At 40.7% G+C, this 15,429-nt stretch overlaps 1 protein-coding gene across 16 annotated transcripts in view; it reads left to right on the top strand.

Moving 5' to 3' along the window:
- Positions 1-15,429, top strand: part of NMD3 (NMD3 ribosome export adaptor) — a 288,544-nt gene that overhangs the window by 39,042 nt on the left and 234,073 nt on the right. For 4 of the 16 annotated variants that reach the window (XR_014077002.1, XR_014077004.1, XR_014077003.1 and 1 more), the window contains exon 17: positions 14,051-14,202. The exons of the other annotated variants lie outside the window; for them this stretch is intronic. The gene's annotated coding sequence lies outside the window, so the exon portion shown is untranslated. The remainder of the gene's footprint in view (positions 1-14,050; positions 14,203-15,429) is intronic. 16 annotated transcript variants of the gene reach the window in all.

A 15,429-nucleotide genomic window follows, 5' to 3' on the forward strand; every position in this document is an offset into this window, starting at 1 on the left:
TCTGTGTTCTGATTGTAGAGTTCTATTTTGGCATTTTGCCTTTTTTTTTTAATTTGAGAATAGTTGGTTACAGTGTTGTGTTAGTGTCAGTTATATGGCAAAGCGAATCAATTATACATATATACTCTTTTTTTAGATTCTTTTCTCGTATAGGCCATTACAAAGTATTGAGTAGAGTTCCCTGTGCTATACAGTAGGTCTTTTAGTTATCTGTTTTATGTATAGTAATGTGTATATGTCAGTCCCAGTCTCCCAATTTATCCCTCCCCCTCCTACCCCCACCTTTCTGCCTGGTAACCATAAATTTATTTTCTACATCTGTGACTATTTCTGTGACATTTTGCCTTTCATTTTGTAAGAATATATAGATTCTGATCCTCAGCAAATTTGTATATTGCAAAAAGTTTGTTTGGGGTTGTTTCCCCAGTCCCTTAACTCTTTTCCTTCCCTAGTCACGTTGGCCTTTGCTCTCTTTTCATGGGAAATGGTCTGATACTCATAGTAAGGGATGAATAAATAGTTATGGAGTAAAGTGTTAGTCCTGCGAGTATTTTCATTTTTGTTAGGGACCAAAGGCTTAAGCAAAGGCACAGTCAGATGGAGGAGACATTTTGGGAGATAGCAAGTCTTCTGAATGTGGTAAATTGAATTGTTGGTTACAATTCTTAATTCCTCTGTAGGTAATAAATAGCGTTCTATTTCCCCAGTCCTCATGGTGATGGAGTGTATTTCTTTGCTCCTTAACTTTGGACTTGGCTGTGTGCCTTGCTTTGGCAGTGAGGTGTTAGTGGATATGGTAAGAAGATAGGATTAAAATGCCTTTGCTTATTTGCACTTGTGTTCCTGTTTTTCTATCTTCACCACAAGGAGAAATGCCCTTGGTAGTCTTTGCCTCCTCAACTGGGCTCAGAATGGAACATCTGAAGCAGTGTCACTCTAAATAACTGTTAATGCCAAGTGTAAGAATAAATGATTATTGTTAAGCCATTGAGTTTTGGAGTGGTTTCTTATGTAGTAGTATCAGCAATAGCTAACTGATAGTCTCATCTTTAAAATTCATTTCATTAAGTCGTTGTTAATGGACAACGATCCCTTCCCCCTTCTCATCACATAGGGTTACAGTTAAGATGATGGGGGTATACTCCTGTAGATTCCCTTAAAGCAGCCTGAGTTTTACTGCTACTTTCACTGTGAGAGTGGATATAAAAATTTTATTGGGTTCATTCCCATGCATTCTTGTGCCTGTTTTTTAGGCTTTACTGGTTTACATAATGGTGTCTTGGACAGATGGGGGAGGAGGCCAAGAAGACCTGGCTCTGGTTGTCCCAACTCATGCTTCAAGCTAGCAACTTCATTTTTATTTAGATATTTGATTTTTATGTAAGATTTTGTTAGAGAAAAACAGGAATTGTTGCTTATAAACAAGCTTGTACATTCATACCGTGGGATATTCATCAATAAAAGGGGATGAACTGTTTGATACACACAACTTGGATGGATCTTAAGGGAATTATGCTGAGTGAAAAGAGTCAATCTCAAAAGGTTATAAATTGTGTCATTCCATTTATATAACATTCTTGAAACAACACATTTATAAAGAGAATGGCTTAGTGATTGCCAGTGTTTAGTGATGGGGGTATGTGTGGAGGTTGGGTGTGGCTATAGTGAGATTGCACATGGGGGCTATGATGATGGAAGAGTTCTGTGGTTTGATTGTGGTGATGATCACATGAAACTACACAGGTGATAAAATTGCACAGACAGGTGTGTGCACACACACATGCATATACATACACACATGCTTGTAAAACTGGTAAAATCTGAATAAGCCCTATGGATTGTCTCAGTGTCAGTTTCCTTATTTTGGTCCTGTACTATAGTTATGTAAGATGTTACCATGGTGGGAGGATAGATGAACAATGCACAGGACCTCCCTGTGTATGGGTGTGTATAAATATATATGTTTGCTACTTCCTGTAAGTAGATTATTATTTCAGAATCAAAATTTGAGAGTTAAAAGCATTGCCATGTATGCAAGCTAATAGTGAAAGTGAAGGGAAGGTGTGGGTTGCTCAGTCGTGTTCAACTCTCTGTGACCGCATGGACTGTAGCCCGCCAAGCTCCTCCGTCCATGGTATTTTCCAGGCAAGAATATTGGAGTGGGTTGCCATTCCTTTCTCCAGGATATCTTCCTGACCCAGGGATTGAACTCGGGTCTCTTGCATTGCAGGCAGATTCTTCACTGTCTGAGTCATTAGGTAGAGCTAATATTAGAGGAAAAGAAATAGTTCTTTCTTAAATAGTAAATCGTGTGTGTGTGTGTGCGCTCATACACTCAGTTGTGTCTGACTCTTTGTGACCCCATGGACTGTAGCCCACCAGGCTTCTCTGTCCATGGAATTTTCCAGGCAGCAATACTGGAGCAGGTTTCCATTTCTTTCTCCAGGGTAATGTGTTTCTTATGTCTCCTGCATTGCAGGTGGATTCTTTACTACTGAGCCACCAATAGTAAATCATAATAATAAGGTGATTTATTCGAAAGAAATTCAAGTGAATATTGACACATTTTATTAGGCAATTTATTCATTTTTTGATAATCTAACATATTCTTTAGAGAAAAATGTGATAGAAGAGAAGGTGCTTGTGTGTCAGTGTGTATGTTTATTTAGTTCCACATAGTGGAATTATCAGAGTCCACAAAAGGACCCTTTGTTATTGCAGTTATTAGCAAAAGGGAAGAGGAGGATTTTAGGTGAGGGAAAAGAGAGGATCTTCATTTTGAGGTTATTAGGGAAGGAAATGGCAACCCACTCCAGTACTATTGCCAGTACTGAAAATCCCATGGACGGAGGATCCTGGTAGGTTACAGTTCACGGGGTCGCAAAGAGTCGGACGCGACTGAGCGACTTCACTTTCACTTCACTTCCTGCAGAAGGCAACTAATGAGGACTAGCAATTTTCAGTTTCGGCAATCCAGGGAGACCTTTGTGTTAAGAAATTAAAAGCAGTTTTCTTTCCATTAGGAATGTTCAGATCTATTAATATAAATGTTCACAGTAACATACTCCTTTGCTGTCAGATATTATTACCATGGAACGGTTAGCATCAGACATGTAGCATGATTTATGGAACCATATTTACCCCCAAGCATATGGATGAATGTATCGAGAAGGAAGGGACGTTGGTCATATCCTTTATATAATATTTTCCTTTTTCTAAAGTATGAGGATACAAAATAAATGTTTATTTTAAAGTCCCACAGGTGGTACTCAGCTGTCTTTACCATACAGTCACATTTTTTTTTTCATATGGCATCCTGTGGAAATACAGTTTTAGTCTACTTTATGTGTGTGTGAAAGGAAGTGTAGAATATAGTTCAGTGCATAGACATAAGAGCCAGATGTCCTGAGTTCACATTCCAGCTGTGATCCTCAGGCAGGTACTTTCCTTCTCTGATTCAATCTCCTTATCTGTAAAATGGGGATTCAGTTGTTTAAAATTGTTTCCAATGATTGTGAAGATAATATTACAGAAGTGTGGTATTTTTCAGATGGTCTGTACACTGTACTGACATAAAAGGGCTGGAAGTGCAAAAAGGAAGACAAGGGGCCTGGAGCAGGAAAGAGGAAGATGAAGGTCAGAAGTACATCAGAAGAGATAGAAGTGCAGGTGGTGTTGCCTTTGAGTTGACCTGCTGTTGTACTCCTGAAGATACCAGGGTCTGCTGAAGTGGTATCACTTAACTAAAGGCTGATGATTCTGCACTGGCTGCTCATCTGGAGTCTATTTCCATAGTAGCAAGTGTCCACCAGCAACTGTCACACATTGGAAGCCAGGGCCTTTCTGCTTCTTCAGGTTCCTCAGTTCCCTTCAGTGCCTAACAGGAAGCCACCTAGCAGGAGACTTTAGAAGTGTTTTAGAATAGTTTGATGTTTCCCAGCCCCAGATGTTCAGAGTAGCATATAGAAGGGTAGGTGGGGTGAAAAATAACAGGTAACTAATCTGTGCAAAGACTGTGCACATATCTTCTGTAATTAGTAACTGTGTCTGGGAAGAACTTGGGGGCTTGGGCATAGCACTGGAGGGATGTAGTCATTTTACTCCTTGTCTTTGGAGCTTTGTTTTTAATGCATTTAGATCCACAGAATTAAGCTTGGGCATAGCACTGGAGGGATGTAGTCATTTTACTCCTTGTCTTTGGAGCTTTGTTTTTAATGCATTTAGATCCACAGAATTAAGTTGATTTTACACATTTCAGTAGCATGTTGATCTTGGTTCATGTAATTTATTATGCCCATTCCTTTTTCTCATCATCACTTATACCATGTGTGTCTACTTCCCATAAATTCTTTAAAGATAAATAATGTTACTCATGGGTTAAATTTAAATAAGCGTGCTGATAATTTAATTCTTAATTACTTTTTTTATACTTAGCAGTAGGTTTCTGAAGTGAATCCATGTAGCTGTAAAATAAATTTGGTTCACTTTTTTTTTTCATGGTATTCTACCATACTCATTTATCACCCTTTCTCTTCTCATCTGTTTTCCCATTGATGGGCATTTAAGTTGCCTGCAGTTATTTTGCATACAGTGCTGCAATGAACAGCCTCATCCCTGTTATATTGATCTTTTGAGAATTCAGTTCAGTTCAGTTCAGTCACTCAGCCATGTCCGACTCTTTGCAACTCCATGAACCGCAGCACGCCAGGCCTCCCTGTCCATCATCAACTCCCTGAGTCCACCCAAACCCATGTCCATCAAGTCAGTGATGCCATCCAACCATCTCATCCTCTTGTCGTCCCCTTCTCCTCCTGCCCTCAATCTTTCCCAGCTTCAGGGTCTTTTCCAATGAGTCGGCTCTGTGCATCAGGTGGCCAAAGTATTGGAGTTTCAGCTTCAACATCAGTCCTTCCAATGAACACCCAGGACTGATTTCCTTTAGGATGGACCGGCTGGATCTCCTTGCAGGCCAAGGGACTCTCAAGAGTCTTCTCCAACACCACAGTTCAAAAGCATCAATTCTTCGGTGCTCAGCTGTCTTTATAGTCCAACTCTCACATCCATACATGACCACTGGAAAAACCATAGCCTTGACTAGATGGACCTTTGTTGGCAAAGTAATGTCTCTGCTTTTTAATATGCTGTCTAGGTTGGTCATAACTTTCCTTTCAAGGAGTAAGCATCTTTTAATTTCATGGCTGCAGTCACCATCTGCAGTGATCTTGGAGCCATCTGCAGTGATCTTGGAGCCCAGAAAAATAAAGTCAGCCACTGTTTCCCCATCTATCTGCCATGTAGTGATGGGACCGGATGCCATGATCTTAGTTTTCTGAGTGTTGAGCTTTAAGCCAACTTTTTCGCTCTCTTCTTTCACTTTCATCAAGAGGCTCTTTAGTTCTTCACTTTCTGCCATAAGGGTGGTATCACCTGCATATCTGAGGTTATTGATATTTCTCCCGGCAATCTTGATTCCAGCTTGTGCTTTATCCAGCCCAGCCTTTCTCATGATGTACACTGCATATAAGTTAAATAAGCAGGGTGACAATATACAGCCTTGACGTACTCCTTTTCCTATTTGGAACCAGTCTGTTGTTCCATGTCCAGTTCTAGTTGTTGCTTCCTGACCTGCATACAGATTTCTCAAGAGGCAGGTCAGGTAGTCTGGTATTCCCATCTCTTTCAGAATTTTCCACAGTTTATTGTGATCCACACAGTCAAAGGCTTTGGCATAGTCAATAAAGCAGAAATAGATATTTTTCTGGTACTCTCTTGCTTTTTCAATGACCATCAGATGTTGGCAATTTGATCTCTGGTTCCTCTGCCTTTCTAAATCCAGCTTGAACACCTGGAAGTTTGAGAATTTCTGGGGTATATATCCAGTGTGGCAGACAGCCTCTAAAATGGCTCCCAATGATCCCTGCCTCCTAATATTCACACCTTGTGTAATCTCCTCCCCTTTAATGTAGGCTGGTCCTAGCTATTCTCTTCTAGTGAATAAAATCTGGCAATTGTGAAGAGATCCCACTTGCAAGATGAGATTTTTAAAGATCTGACTCTTGTCTTACCTGCCATTTCTCATCCTCTTTTCTTTGTGGGAAGCATGGAGAGGTCCCTACAGCAGGGAACTTAAGTCTCTGACCCACAACCAACTAGGCTCTGAGGCCTGGCAACAGCGTTGTGAGTGAGCTTGGAGGCAGATGTTTCCTCCAGTTACCCTTGAGGTAACTGCAGCCCCAGCTGACTCTCTTGTTTATTGACTGCTTTGAATCTTTGTTGCCCTGTGGGCTTTCTCTAGTTGTAGGGGGCTCCTCTAGTTGCAGTGTCCAGGCTTCTCATTGCAATGGCTTCTCCTGTTGCAGAGCACAGGTCCTTGAGCACGCAGGCTTTAGCAGTTGTTTCACATGGGCTCAGTAGTTGCAGCTCCCAGGCTCTCAAGCACAGGCTCAGTAGTTGTGCACGGGCTTACTTGCTCCACAGCATGTGGGATCTTCCCGGACCAAGGTTCAAACCTGTGTCTTGCATTGGCAGGTGGATTCCCCTAGCCCCTGGGGAAGCCCAATTGCAACCTTTTGAGAGACCCTACTCAGCTAAACCACATCTGATTCCTGACCCACAGAAACTTTGAGATAATATTTGTCCTTTTAAGCAAATCTTGAGTAATTTGTTGTATAGTAATAAGTAGCTAATATAACCAGGAATGTGACTGTTGGGTTGTGGGATATATGCATACTTAGTACTGCCAGATTTCTTTCGTATCAGCAATCAGTTCAGTCATTCAGTCATGTCCGACTCTGCGACCCCATGAATTGCAGCACGCCAGGCCTCCCTGTCCATCACCAACTCCCGGAGTTTACCCAAATTCATGTCCATCAAGTCGGTGATGCCATCCAGCCATCTCATCCTCTGTCATCCCCTTCTACTCCTCACCCCAATCCTTCCCAGCATCAGGGTCTTTTCCAATGAGTCAACTCTTCGCATGAGGTGGCCAAAGTATTGGAGTTTCAGCTTCAGCATCAGTCCTTCCAATGAACACCCAGGTCTGATCTCCTTTAGGATGGACTGATTGGATCTCCTTGCAGTCCAAGGGACTCTCAAGAGTCTTCCCCAGTACCACAGCTCAAAAGCATCAATTCTTCGGCACTCAGCTTTCTTCACAGTCCAACTCTCACATCCATACGTGACTACTGGAAAAACCATAGCCTTGACTAGATGGACCTTTGTTGGCAAAGTAATGTCTCTGCTTTTTAATATGCTGTCTAGGTTGGTCATAACTTTCCTTCCAAGGAATAAGCGTCTTTTAATTTCATTGCTGCCATCACCATCTGCAGTGATTTTGGAGCCCCCAAAAATAAACTTTGCCACTGTTTCCACTGTTTCCCCATCTATTTCCCATGAAGTGATGGGACCAGATGCCATGATCTTAGTTTTCTTAATGTTGAGCTTTAAGCCAACTTTTTCACTCCTCTTTCACTTTCATCAAGAGGCTTTTTAGTTCCTCTTCACTTTCTTCCATAAGGGTGCTGTCATCTGCATATCTGAGGTTATTGATATTTCTCCTGGCAATCTTGATTCCATCTTGTGCTTCTTCCAGCCCAGCGTTTCTCATGATGTACTCTGCATATAAGTTAAATAAGCAGGGGGACAATATACAGCCTTGACGTACTCCTTTTCCTATTTGGAACCAGTCTGTTGTTCCATGTCCAGTTCTAACTGTTGCTTCCTGACCTACATACAGATTTCTCAAGAGGCAGGCCAAGTGGTCTGGTATTCCCATCTCTTTCAGAATTTTCCACAGTTTATTGTGATCCACACCAAGACTGCGGCATAGTCAATAAAGCAGAAATAGATGTTTTCCTGGAACTCGCTTGCTTTTTCGATGATCCAGCAAATGTTAGCAATTTGATCTCTGCCTTTTCTAAAACCAGCTTGAACATCTGGAAGTTCATGGTTCACGTACTGCTGAAGCCTGGCTTGGAGAATTTTGAGCATTACTTTACTAGCGTGTGAGATGAGTGCAATTGTGCGGTAGTTTGAGCATTCTTTGGTATTGCCTTTCTTTGGGATTGGAATGAAAACTGACCTTTTCCAGTCCTGTGGTCACTGCTGAGTTTTCCAAATTTGCTGGCATATTGAGTGCAGCACTCACAGCATCATCTTTCAGGATTTGAAATAGCTCAAGTGGAATTCCATCACCTCCACTAGCTTTCTTCATAGTGATGCTTTCTAAGGCCCACTTGACTTCACATTCCAGGATGTCTGGCCCTACGTGAGTGATCACACCATCGTGATTATCTGGGTTGTGAAGATCTTTTTTCTTATCAGCAATACTTGAGGGCTTTTGTTTCCTCACGCTTTTCACTAGCACTTGCTAGTATCAGACTTTTCTAAATAATTTTTTTTTAGCCTGGTAGGTTTAAAGGGATCTCTCATTTTAATTATATTTATTTGATAAAATGCTGAATGTCCATTCATATCCCTTTTTGGTCAGTGCTTATTAATATTGTTTGCCTGTTATTTGATTTTTCTGTCTTGTGTTGATTTGATGAAATGTCTTGTACTTACTGGTTTCAGAAATTACAAATATCTTCGCTCCTTATATTAAGCTGTTAAATTTGCAAATAATATTGTTTATTAAACAGAAGTATTTAACTTGGATGTAGTTATAACCATAAATTCTTGCTCCTTAAAACTTGTGCTTCTCTGGATCCTGTTCAGGCAGGACCACTGATAGCTATAATTTGTGCTTAGTCACTCAGTCATGTTCAACTCTTTGTGACCCCATGGACTGTAGCCTACCAAGCTCTTCTGTCCATGGGGATTCTCCAGGCAAGAATACTAGAGTGGGTTGTCATGCCCTTCTCCAGGGGATCTTCCCAACCCAGGGTTTGAATCCAGGTCTCCGGCATTGCAAGCAGATTCTTTTCCATCTGAACTACCAGGGAATCCTAAGAATCCTGGAATGAGTAGCCTATCCCTTCTCCAGAACTTCCCGACCCAGGAATTGAACCGGGGTCTCCTGCATTGCAAGTGGATTCTTTTATCAGCTGAGCTACCTGGGAAACCCATCTATAATTTGGATCTTCTGAATAAATAAAAGTCTTCTCACTAAAGAATTGAAGTCGGGGGGTACTCTTTCTGCCCCCTTCTGATGCCTATGTCAGAAGCTTTCTCTATCCCTTTTATACTTTAATAAACTCTATTGCACAAAAGCTCTGAGAGATCAAGCCTCGTCTCTAGCCCCGGATTGAATTCCTCTCCTCCGGAGGCCAAGAATCCCGGCTGTTTTTTCGTGATTCAGCAAACAACCTTTCATCTTGGGGGCTCATCCAGGATTCTTCAGGACAAGATATGGGGGCGACTTATTCAGTGCTTACTGAAGCCCCTGGCCCACTTTCTTCCCGACCCGCTTCCGTAATGGGACTGTCTGGACGAGCCAAAAGATGGGCCTGATAATCTATGTGAGCCTACTTCTGCTGACGCCAAAGATCCTGAGTCTGCTGTTTGATCCTCAAGACAATGTCTTCCTGTCCTGGGCTCACGCCTATGCAGCATTTCATAATCGGTCTAACTGCTGGGTCTGTGGAGCACTCATTCCCCTCTTCATCAGTGGAAGGCTTCCCGTGGTGGACATCTCCAATTCAAGGAAAAGATTTTCTCCAAGTCTGCGAATACCTTCAACAACAATTATATGTAATGCCTCTTCTTCAACTGATGATATCTAACAACCTTAAGATGGACTGATGTAACTATGGACATCATGTGACTTTTCATTTTGATTTTAACTTGGTTAAATGACTATTTTGCCTTACGTCTGTAACTGTATAATAGGGTTTTCTAACCATCTAAAAGCTTTTAAGTTACAAAAAAAAAAAAAAAAAAAAAAGAATTGAAGTCGGTTTAAAGATATGGATAAACATTGTGCTCTGTTCCTGCCCATTTCATTTGAATTTGCTTTGCAACACTACTGCAAATACTTATTTTATGTATGTGATAACTTAACCCGTTTAAAGTCAGTTCAGTCTCAGTTGTGTCCAACTCTTTGCAATCCCATGGACTGCAGTGCACCAGGCTTCTCCGTCTTTCACCAGCTCCTGGAGCTTGCTCAAGCTCATGTCCGTCGAGTTGGTGATGCCCTCCAACCATCTCATCCTCTGTCATCCCCTTCTCCTCCTGTCTTCAATCTTTCCCAGCACCAGGGTCTTTTCCAATGAGTCAGTTCTTTGCATCAGGTGGCCAAAGTATTAGAGCTTCAGCTTCAACATCAGTCCTTCCAATGAATATTCAGGACTGATCTCCTTTAGGATGGACTGGTTTGATCTCCTTGCATTCCAAGGGACTCTCAAGAGTCTTCTCCAACACCACAGTTCAAAAGCATCAATTCTCTAGTGCTCAGCTTTCTTTATGGTCCAGGTCTCACATCCATACATGACTATTGGAAAAGTCATAGCTTTGACTAGATGGACATTTGTCGGCAAAGTAATGTCTGTGCTTCTTAATGTGCTGTCTAGGTTGGTCATAGCTTTTCTTCCAATGAGCAACCCATTTACAAATCTGGAGAAAGATGAAATGTGGACAGGTTGCAGGTGACCCTGAGTTGGCTTAATAGGTGAATCTCATTGGAGTGAATTAATGCATTGGTCCCCAGGTTACAGAAACTATGAGATAAAGTATGTTGCAAAAAAAAAAAGTATATTTGTCTACGTTAATGGAGAAGACCTCAAACTCTTTTAAATAATAATTTTAAGATGTAGTTTAAATTAAAAATGTCCACCAGGTGGCACTAGTGCATGATAAGTACTTAGGTAAATCAGAAACATTATTCTCACACTTCCGTTAAAATCTGTTGAAATAAGAATGTATTGACAGTGTAACTAAGGAGATAATTTTGGCTCCTTATTAGTCTTCAAGAAACCCTTTCCAAGGCTCCAGGTTGGGTGAGGTGTCTTTCTTTGTAATTATTTACTAGAGTCTGTTTCCTTCATTTGGGGCTTCCCCGGTGGCTCAGATGGTAAAGAGTCTGCCTGCAATGTGGGAGACATGGGTTTGATCCTTGGGTCAGGAAGATCCCTTGCAGAAGGAAACGGCAACCCCCTCCAATTTTCCTGCCTGGAAAATCACATGGATAGAAGAGCCTGGTGGGCTACAGTCCATGGAGTCACAAAGAGTTGGACACAATTGAGCAACTAACATTTCCTTCCTTTGATGTAGAGATTGGGACATTTTAGCCTCAGTAGGCCGTGAATAGTGAAGATTTTATTTATTTTTCTAGTAATCACTAGGTTATGAGTTAAAGCCAGGTTTGGGAGAATTGAAACCTAAAATGTAGGCTTACTAATTTAAACATATCTTTCAATGCATATAAAACCTGCTTGTTTTGGAAAAGAATGGGAATATATATATATATTGCATTGTTTACTTTTATATATTGATAATGAAAAAATAGCCAAGATTACCCACCTCATTCACTAGACTTCACTGGACTGATCTACAAATCCCATTTTCTTTTGGGAAGTAGGCATAGAAAAATTTATAGACCTTGAAAAAAATAAATATAATACATCCAAGGACCATAGAAGTAATTTCCAAGCAACAACCTGTACTCCAAGTATAAAGTTTTCATACCATTTATCCTGAATGGTACTGATGACTTAGGCTCTGTGTCTAGGTCTGAGTATTCTAGAACAGTTTTAATGAGCTCCCTCCCTCTTGTCCTTTTGGAGACGTGTTATATTTTCTGTATTACTGATAAATTGAGAGGCCCGGCCAAGCATCAGGCTTTCCATTCCTGGAAAACATATCTTCAGAGCCTTCTTACTGTTGTTCTCTTATGGCAGGTACTCAGCATGCTTTTACTATTGAATTCAATTTTAAAAAGTGATGAATACCATTGTTTCCCAAAGTGTGATTAGTGATTCAATAGTCTTTCCAGAAGGGGCTTTGGGAAGTGTTCTGTGATTTAGCAAACTTCTTCTCAGCACTGCTCACATAAACTTGTTAAAGACTCTCTGAAGCCCTATAGCCATGATTCTCAAAGGAATGGTACTGCTCCCTAGGAGACATTTTATAAATTATAAATTTGTGGGAATGTTGTCACACCAGTTAGCCCAGAGGTGATGGAGAGCCTGCAATGCACAGTCTGTTCTGTAAAAGCAAGAGTTGTCCTTTGCTACCTGGGACTTACTCTTATAGCTTTAAAATCTGTTTATAATTAAGTTCAGGACCTAACTTTGTTTTACAGAAAAACACAAAGTAGTTGTGATTTTGTAATCCTAGACACTGGATTATTTTAGGAATACAATGTATTCCTAAATACTGAGTATTTTAGGAACACAATGACCATGTAAATTAAGGGAAGATTGTATTTTGTTTTGTTTGGAGCTCAGGATTGTTTACTATTTCAGAAAAGGACATCGAAAGCAAACAACACCGGTTGTATTTGAGTCTGATAATAGCACAACTCTGTAGCCTGTGTTTGTACCTGTTATATTCACCATGATTTTCCATATAGAGACAAGTTTCTGACTATGTCTTTTGGTTTAGTCATTCCCAAGATTTATATATTAAAATATATATTATGTTATTGTTGGTCTTTTTGGAAATTATGTTTCATGTGAATTTTGTTTCAGGATGATAGAGGAGGTATTACAAAGATACATGTTTACCACAAGGGAATATTGGCTCTGAAAGGGTTGAGAACCACTATCCTAAATTCTCCAGAAGTCTGGAGAATTTTCTTAACCCTGCATTTGGTAAATTAACTTTGATAATTAACTTTAATAAAAATTAACTTTTATTTTTTGTAACGTCTGGTAACTTTAGGGAAGGCTATACTAATGCTGGGCTTCCCTGGTGGCTCAGACGGTAAAGTGTCTGCCTGCAGTGCGGGAGACCTGGGTTTGATCCCTGGGTCGGGCAGATCCCCTGCAGAAGGGAATGGCAATCCACTCCAGTATTCTTGCCCGGAAAATTCCATGGATGAGGAGCCTGGTAGGCTACAGTCCATGGGATTGCAAAGAGTTGGGCATGACTGAGCAACTTCACTGCTTCACTGATACTCACGCTATACTAGCTGTTATTATTGAAACTTTTTATAGTACTTTATACTTCTCAAGACGCCTTCACATGCCTTATTTCAACTAATTTTCTCAACATCTTCTGAGGTACATAGCATAGGCATTCTCATTCTGTAGATGAAACAGAAGAAGGGTGAATTCAGGTGACTCATCACAGGTACTCAGAGCCAGGATGAGAGCCCTGATTCCCAGATCTGATTCTGATTGCCTTTTCTGCTGTATCTTATAGCTCTGGAAGTTTGCTGACTCGGGCACAAATTTCTCTCCATTCCCCTGTGCTTCTGTAACCAGGGAGTAAGTAGGCAGGGGAGAGGTTGAGCCCTGTGACAAGGCAGTGCTGGGCCAGGTGGAGCATTCCCCCAGTAAGGGGCTGACTAGTCTGGAAGGCACCAGTTTTGCATTTCCTGATTCCTACTTGTTGCTCAGCTTTCAAGTTCATCACCTTTTTTTGTATCTCTAGATCAAAAATGTGATCAAGGGAAGAAAAAGGAAATGAAATGACAGCTCACTGGTTAAAATTACCTGGTGGAATGTGTTTTACCATTACCTTTTGTTCTTCATGAGGCTTTTGGTTGGTATTTGCATAACCAATGCTAGTTGAGATTGCAAGCCTATAGGATGTCTTTATTCTTAAGAGGAAATAGTAATAGCACACAGTTTATGTGTGCTATTTACAAGTCAGGCATCATTCTAAATGCCTTATGTACATTCATGTAATCCTTTCACAAGCTTTATGAAGTAGGTAATAGTGTTATCTTTATTCAGATGAGGAAAGTGAGGCAAAAAAGAGTTCAATCACATACTCAAGATAGTAAGTGATGGAGAAGGGACAGTATTTTGTCCCAAGTGGCAGAACTGAGATTTGAACCTGGGGAGTCTGGCTTTAGAGAAAAGCTTATGGATTACCAAAGAGGAACAGGCTAGGGTATACTCTAACCTCAGAACATGACGGGAGGAATCTTGTGGTTTTCTTTTAGGATGAGTATTGCAAGAACTTTTATTGCAGACAATTGACTGAAGAAAAATGTGCAACCTAAAATTGCAACGTATGTTTTATTTGGGGACCTTACTGAGAACTATAGCCCAGGAGACAGCCTCTCAGATAGCTCTGAGGAACAGTTCTGAAGAGGTAAGAAAAGAGCCAAGACGTACATTATAGGAGTTTTTGCCAGGGGAAAACAAATAAAACATGTAGTCAAATATCAAAAGATAACAGCCAATCACAAAAGCAGATACCTCAAGTTAATGGTTTTTGTGTTTTCCTATGTGTGGGTACAATTCATGGGGTCGCAAAGAGTTGGACACGACTGAGCAACTGAACTGAACTGATGTGTGGAAGGTACAAGAGTCTGGGCTTGTTGAAGTTATTCCTTATATATGCATCTTATCTAGGGCCTGTATCCTGTTTGTCTCCATCCTGATTTCCTCAGCAGATACCAGTGGGGGCGGCTGCTGTGGCTGATGGCTTATTGGCAGGCAATATTTGTTTGCTGGAACGGCAGGTGACATTTTTTGCCTGCAACTCATAAGCAAGTTTGAGTTTTGTTTTGAAATCTAAGAATGTCATGGTGTAAGAAGTTTTAGAAGGAATTTCCTACCTTTCAATCTCACCATTCAGATGTCATAGTCTCTTAAATTCTATCCATAAATATCAGACCATTGAGTTTTCTTTAACTATTAGGAAGATATTCTTAAAAAACTGACATATTAAACTAATTGATAAGCAAGTATAACTCACTTAGTAGTTTTGAGCAAAACTCCGAAGAGGTGAGGCTAGAGCCTCCTGGCCAGCTAACTTTCTTCTTCCTTTATTTTGTTTCTTCCCTATTTCCTTCCTCTGTCCTTTGGCTTTGTTTGTAGCTGCAATCTGAGTAATATCAGCAGCAAACATCAACAAAAATAAATTTAAAAAGAAAAGCAAGACATTTTTACTTGATGCTTGCTGCCAAGTGCATTAAACTATTTTGCTGGACTTTCTGTATGTCCCTCTGTGATTTTGGTATAAATTTATTACCCATCCAACATGTGGGCTAATGCTTCTTTTCAAACTTGTGCTAATTAATAGTAGAGACCAGAGCTGGAACTCGGACAAGGCAAATCTACAAGTGGAGCACTAGATGGGGAAGCAGACACGTATTCTGTATTCTGTCTTGAGGTATCCGTGAGCATGTGGGTGACCAGAGGTGAGGTCTAGTAAGACCAGGCTGTGAGAGACTGGGGACCAACGGGCATCCACCAAGGGAATGCCTGTTTGCTCAGGGTTGGGCCCTGGGCATTTTCCACATAAAGGCAAATAGGTTAAAGACTTCACTGGCATCCTTCCTGATTCCTGAATTCAGATTTTAAAATAAGGGAA

Source organism: Giraffa tippelskirchi, chromosome 2 (genome assembly GCF_054371585.1).
Source record: "Giraffa tippelskirchi isolate mGirTip1 chromosome 2, T2T-mGirTip1v1.2.pri, whole genome shotgun sequence".
Classification (NCBI taxonomy): Eukaryota; Metazoa; Chordata; class Mammalia; order Artiodactyla; family Giraffidae; genus Giraffa; species Giraffa tippelskirchi.